The sequence below is a fragment of the Montipora capricornis genome, chromosome 1, assembly GCF_036669925.1.
Source record: "Montipora capricornis isolate CH-2021 chromosome 1, ASM3666992v2, whole genome shotgun sequence".
NCBI classification, from domain to species: Eukaryota; Metazoa; Cnidaria; class Anthozoa; order Scleractinia; family Acroporidae; genus Montipora; species Montipora capricornis.
The window spans coordinates 19,270,713-19,276,473 of record NC_090883.1 but is presented as its reverse complement, the minus strand read 5'-3'; the positions used below and the strand labels follow the sequence as shown (position 1 = coordinate 19,276,473).

The 5,761-nt window shown below is 39.8% G+C and overlaps 1 long non-coding RNA gene across 1 annotated transcript in view; it reads right to left on the bottom strand.

The window, feature by feature from the left end:
- LOC138021269 (uncharacterized) overlaps positions 1–4,454 on the bottom strand; it is a 102,987-nt gene extending 98,533 nt beyond the window's left edge. Inside the window, exons 1-2 of the long non-coding RNA XR_011126341.1 lie at positions 4,366–4,454; positions 2,997–3,113 (exon numbers count right to left, since the gene is read on the bottom strand). This is a non-coding gene — a long non-coding RNA (uncharacterized lncRNA). The remainder of the gene's footprint in view (positions 1–2,996; positions 3,114–4,365) is intronic.
- Between the last annotated feature and the right edge of the window lie 1,307 nt (positions 4,455–5,761).

Here is a 5,761-nt window from a genome sequence, read left to right as displayed (position 1 = left end):
TTTAGCATAAGCCGACGAAACCGTCAGATGTTGCTCAATACAATAGCAAGGCTTTTTTAATTTACAGCAACAATTACCGCTGTTGGGGTGTGTTTTGATCTGCTCAAGTACGCTTTCGAGGGTGATGAAACTAAACACATGTCTAGACTTTAGAACACATATAAAAATCTCCGGAAAATGGCCAGCGAAATAAAACGTGGATGGATTCCTCAAACCTGTAAACTTGACTGCTATATTGTCTGTTCGGATCTATCATTTCACCAACTTGAAGGAGAACTTCAAGCGGGATCTTCAGGCATATGAATATTGGTGGAAGTAGCGAAAACGAAGACTCCGAAAACGAAGACCGAGGACCGGAGACCCCGAAAGCGAAGACCTCGAAAACAAAGGCCTCGCAAACGAAGACCTCGAAAACGAAGACCTCGAATACAAAGACCTCGAAAATGAAGATCTTGAACTTCGGTCTTCTGGTCTTCGTTTTCAAGACTACCGAATATTGGTCTTGGTGACATTCACTTCATACTGAAAGTCAACCAGTCCAAAAATATCATTATATCGGAGCCAAAAAACTGAATAAAGCGCTTTTCCAGGCAGTAAAATAAACTTTAATTGAGATGTAGTTAAATTTTGTTAGCTTTATAGAAACTACTGAAACGATTTACTCTCACCATTCAATGGAATTAAATATATAACGGATACTTTTGAAAATGTATGGTGCAGCATGCGAGTTGCTTGACAATGTTTATTATCATCGTGTGTGTTTTTTTAAATTTTAACTTCGATGGCCGAAGAACAAGAGTCTCTATCATACAGTGTTAAATTATTTTGTTTCGACTGGCTGTGTGCCACTTGTCAGTTCAGAATTTGGTGATTTGTAGCCGCATGTTCCTCTCCAATCAGTGAACCTGACGCCAGTCCACCTGCTCCAGAGTGCAATGTCATTTGTAATTGAGCTGAAAGCCCTCTCTTCACTTACCAATCAGATTTCTAGCTTCCTGTGGCTTATGCGTTTCTCAGTAATACTGCGCAAACAGATGCAGTGAAAACTGATGACAGAGTAAAGAAAACAAATAAAAAATACATATTATCGCGAAGACCTTTTTCGTTGAAGTTTCAAGGTTTTGACTGCGGATCTCTTATCTCTTCCAACAACGAACTTGGGAGGTGGAATACCAGTAGGTGAATTTTATCTTTCGTAATTGTTGCTTTATTGAAACGGTTTTGCACCGGAAACTGGTCAAGCACTGAGAACTAAAAACGTTTCTGAGAAATAAAGCAACGTAAAAACACATCACAATACGAGACCTCAAACAGAGTCGCACCCGGGTCACTCACACGTCAAGCCATAGACATGACCACTGAGCCGTGAGGCCAGTTGCCAGGTAACTGAGTTTTTAAGGTATGATTAACAATTATTCCACAAGGGCGCGTTGGATATTGAGATTGAGAGCCAACAAGGCGCGTAGCGCATTCCTTGACCATATTAGGTACAGCAGGTATATGAACTGATAGCCTGTGTCCAGCGAGCCAATGAAAATGCTGGAAATCTGATATCCGTGGTTCAGTTTTTAATAAATCATTTTACTATTGCTATTTTTTGAATGCTAACCACAGAGTTACCGAAGCGCTTTTCAGGCTAACCCTGAGTGTCTTTTAGGCTAACAGCGGGAATGCTAGTTTAGGCTAACCAGAGTGCTTTTTAGGCCCAATCCATGAAAAAGTTTTGACTGCCGGTCATTTAGTGTTTTTAACACCTTGACCGGTTACCAGTCATATAGCTCACATCGATTAAACGAACACTAAAAAGTAACTCTAACCTATGTTCTTCAGTTCAAAGTGATTGCATTTCAATGGCCGCCCATTAAATGAAAAGACGTAAGAGTCAAATGGTGACGATCAAAAGACGTTTCTGTTAATCTCCGTCTGGAGCTCATCTAGGGGAGGCTCTATCTCCTCTACTTCCTTGAATCACCCTTTCCTCAATAAATATCACACTTCCCTTGACGCTGATATAGCTTTGTTTTGATTGGGTTTTACAACAGTGGGCGTGCTGAATCTCCCAAGGGAGACGTTCTATAAATAAAACTACTAGAGAAAGGGTTGACTGCTAGGCCAAGTATCTAATCGAGGCTTCCTTCATGAGCTCCTGTATCGGAACAGATAGAAAATTACCCGTTAAAATAAAAGGAAATATTTCTGTGTGGTGTCCAATTTTCAAACAAGCGCCGCACTTAATACGCGAAAATTAAATATTCGCCGCGGCGCTTATTGGAGTAAATACGGTATACCTCTTCAAGCTTAGATACGCCCCCTAAAATTCACGAGAATTATAGGAACGCTTCGTTTCCCCTAAATCGACGACCACGTGAAAAAAGCAGTTGATATCATGTGAACAGACCTTTTAGAATATCGAATAACGAAGTAAAATTTTAAGGGCATCAGGATAAGTTATTCTGTGCGCTAAAATAGGTCAGCACGGGGTGGCGCGTTGTTAAAAACAACACTTCCTTTCGGATTTTAAAGTGCTCTAAGCTTAGTAGGTTATTTTAATTTTCGCTTGCGCTTAATGCAAAAAAAAATTAAAGTAGGCTAGAACATACAGGTATAAACGTGGCGAAACGAAGGAAAAGCTTACTCACAATTGCAGCGGATGGTTTAAAATACGTTAGTTCCCGGGTTTTTGAGGGATTACTTGATTGGAACCTGCCACATTCCTATTACAGTTGCTATCATTTGCATGCATTTGAATACATGAATTGCCAATAATACACCTTGATAACATTAAAGGACAGCGTTACGGTTTTCGAATCGAAAACATCAGGCTGATATTTTCAAGTTTGGAAAGGTGCGTACCATATGAAGGCCTCTGTCGCATGCAGAATTTTAAACACTCAGCGCATTCATTTAAAAGCAATGTAAGAGCTAGTAAAAATACAAAATTATTTATAAGAGAACAATATAGAAGTAAAAGAAAACGTAAAAATTATTCGAAATACCTTTGCTAAGGAAAAAATGTAAACAATTCAGTCTGGCCACGCTTGGCCGCCATCTTTGTGACACAGCCAACGTAAAAGCGGGACACACTTTTCTTACGACGATAACCCTGAAACTAGCTAGCAAAAAGCGTTTTGGCCGCGATTAATCGCAAAAACACGCAAGATGAATAAACGTAACCGGCTTCTATTGAGGCTCTGGGTATATCTCCTCGTGCTTCGATACGCCCACTACAATTTTCCGGAATCGACGGCCACCTACACAAACAGTTGACACCCCGTGAATTCTCAGAATATCGAATACCTTCATCACACTTCCGCTCGCTAGAGTTGAACTAAAAAGTGAATATTAACCGAGACATCGATTTTCCGATTTCAATCCTTCAAAAACAATTTGAGTGGTTAGACAACTTGATCTACCACAATTTGCTACAGTTTTTCTGCTAGCCATATACAGTGCGCGTATATTAAGCTCAGTTCAAAAAACCCGCAACCTTAGTAAGATGTGACAGTATTCCGATAAAAACATGGCCATCGTAATCAGATGAATGGTAAGCCGTAGAAGCTGTGTATTTAAAAGTAATAGAAGGCCTTACAGAAATTATAAGCTTAAATAAGATTTGTTTTGGTTCTCCGCTCGTAATATTTACACTGCCTCGTAAGGTACAAAACAGTTGTCATACGCAAAATATCTTGAATTCAAATCTCAGAAAATCGCTGTCATCTCTATAACCTTGATGACTATAAACATCTCGACTGAGACATCGCCGAGGATGGGAGTTGCATGCATAAAAATGTTAATTGGCTTCGGCTTCTTATATGAACAAGCATTTTCCGAACGTGAAAGGAAGTGAATCATTTCTCAAACCTATTTCAGATTGTCCGAGTTGACGGTCTTCACATTCTTCAAGAGTTGTTCCACCAGGTTAGGCTTAGCAGCCCATGCACGAGTGAAAGCATCTTTTCGACATCAAATTAGGATTCATAAGGTGACTTCACAGGTGATCGATCACGACTAATCTTGACTATAAATTTCGATGAAACTAGCAATTTTATCAGTCATGCGATGCATTAACTCAGGGCGCGTTCGATTGAACGTATTCCGGAATAGGAATACATGGAATAGAAGTTAGAAATCCTTCGTTTTTGCGTAGATTCATATTAACATTGTCAAAAATCTGCTAAAATGCTATTTTAAATACAGCTTTATTATCCTTGTTGCTGCAAAACGCCACACATAGTGTTTTAAATCATCACTCCGTGTATTCTTATTCCGGAATGGCGTCAATCGAACGCGTCCTAAAAGATATGGCACAATGTTCTTGAACGAAGCGGGCGAATAAAATTTTAAAGAACTAATGAACTCATTTACCAAAACCACTGAATTTGGATGAGCTCACTGTTGATGTATATATTTTAAGCGACGAAACGCCCTCTAAATTCAAGGTTATTAAACCGTTCACTTCTCCAGGAATCGACGACCACGTGAACAAACAGTGACATCACGTGAAAAGATTTCCCTGAATAATCGAACACCTGTGTCACTCTTCCTCTCCATAGACTTTGAAAATTGATTGAATCTACCTTTCGATTTAAATCCTCCAAAATTATTTGATTGCTTCGATTGTTATCTTTACCACATTTAGCTATATATTCTTTTGTTTCGTTTCCTCACAAACGAAACGTACCGGTATCTCTTTTGGCTTCAGGGAGAACTGTAATCTACAACTTTCGAGCACCTGAACCTTAATTATCGCAAATCATTAGCCTGCGACTACACTCAGCTAACTCGCTCGTAACGGTTTGAGTGTTTAGTGAGTAGTGTAATATTGCTGAACATTTCTTCTGTTTCTTGAGTCTTTTCTTTGAGCCTTTCTGGGGTAACTCTTCAAGAGTTACTTTTACAGACAACATAGAAAACTTAAATCGCGCCTTATCTCTAGACATTACCCTAAGAAAATGGTGAAACAGATACTCACAGAATTTAACTATGCGGATAGAAAACCAGCTTTAACACAGAAACAGAGAACGCACAAGAAGCTTTTACCGTTCGTGGCGCAATTTCAACCGCATTACAATGTTTGAAAAAACACACTAACTGACAAATGGCATCTAATACAAGAACAACCATTACTCAGAGAAACATTCAAGGAACCTCCCTTGATTTCTTGTAGAAAAGGAAAATCTCTTAAAGATATGCCTTGTTAAAGCAAAACTATAAAGGCCGTGAATATCACAATGGGCACACAGCAGGAGTTGCTTTCGTCTGTCCACCCCATTTTAATCACCAACAGAAGACTACAACTAAGTGTATGAATTGTAAAGATAGTGGTTTTAAAACATATTCCATCAGATAGGATCGAAAGGAAACAATCATAAATTGGGATGTTTTCCTGCGAGGTCCACCACCTTTAGCCAAGCACTATTATCTCGTGAAAGTACTCTTTTTGGATATGTCTTTTACTTAGTTTATTATTCTTTCCACAAAAAGTGACCCCTGCATTCTCCCCCTCCCCCCCCTCCCCCACCCGCTCGGCCCCTCCCCCTGCGCGGTGCCTGAGTAAGTAAATTACTACAATGCCAAGAAGACATAATGCACAGCTTGCAAGCGTGCCCCCTCTCAAAGCTTCCTGGGATTCTGGAACACGAACTAATCCAAGCTAGGGCTGGATTATTTGACCTGCTATTATACACGCAGAAACACAGATATAATCTGTGCAAAAATTGGCGTCCACTAAGGACGTTTCAGTACCCCCTCCATTCAGGAG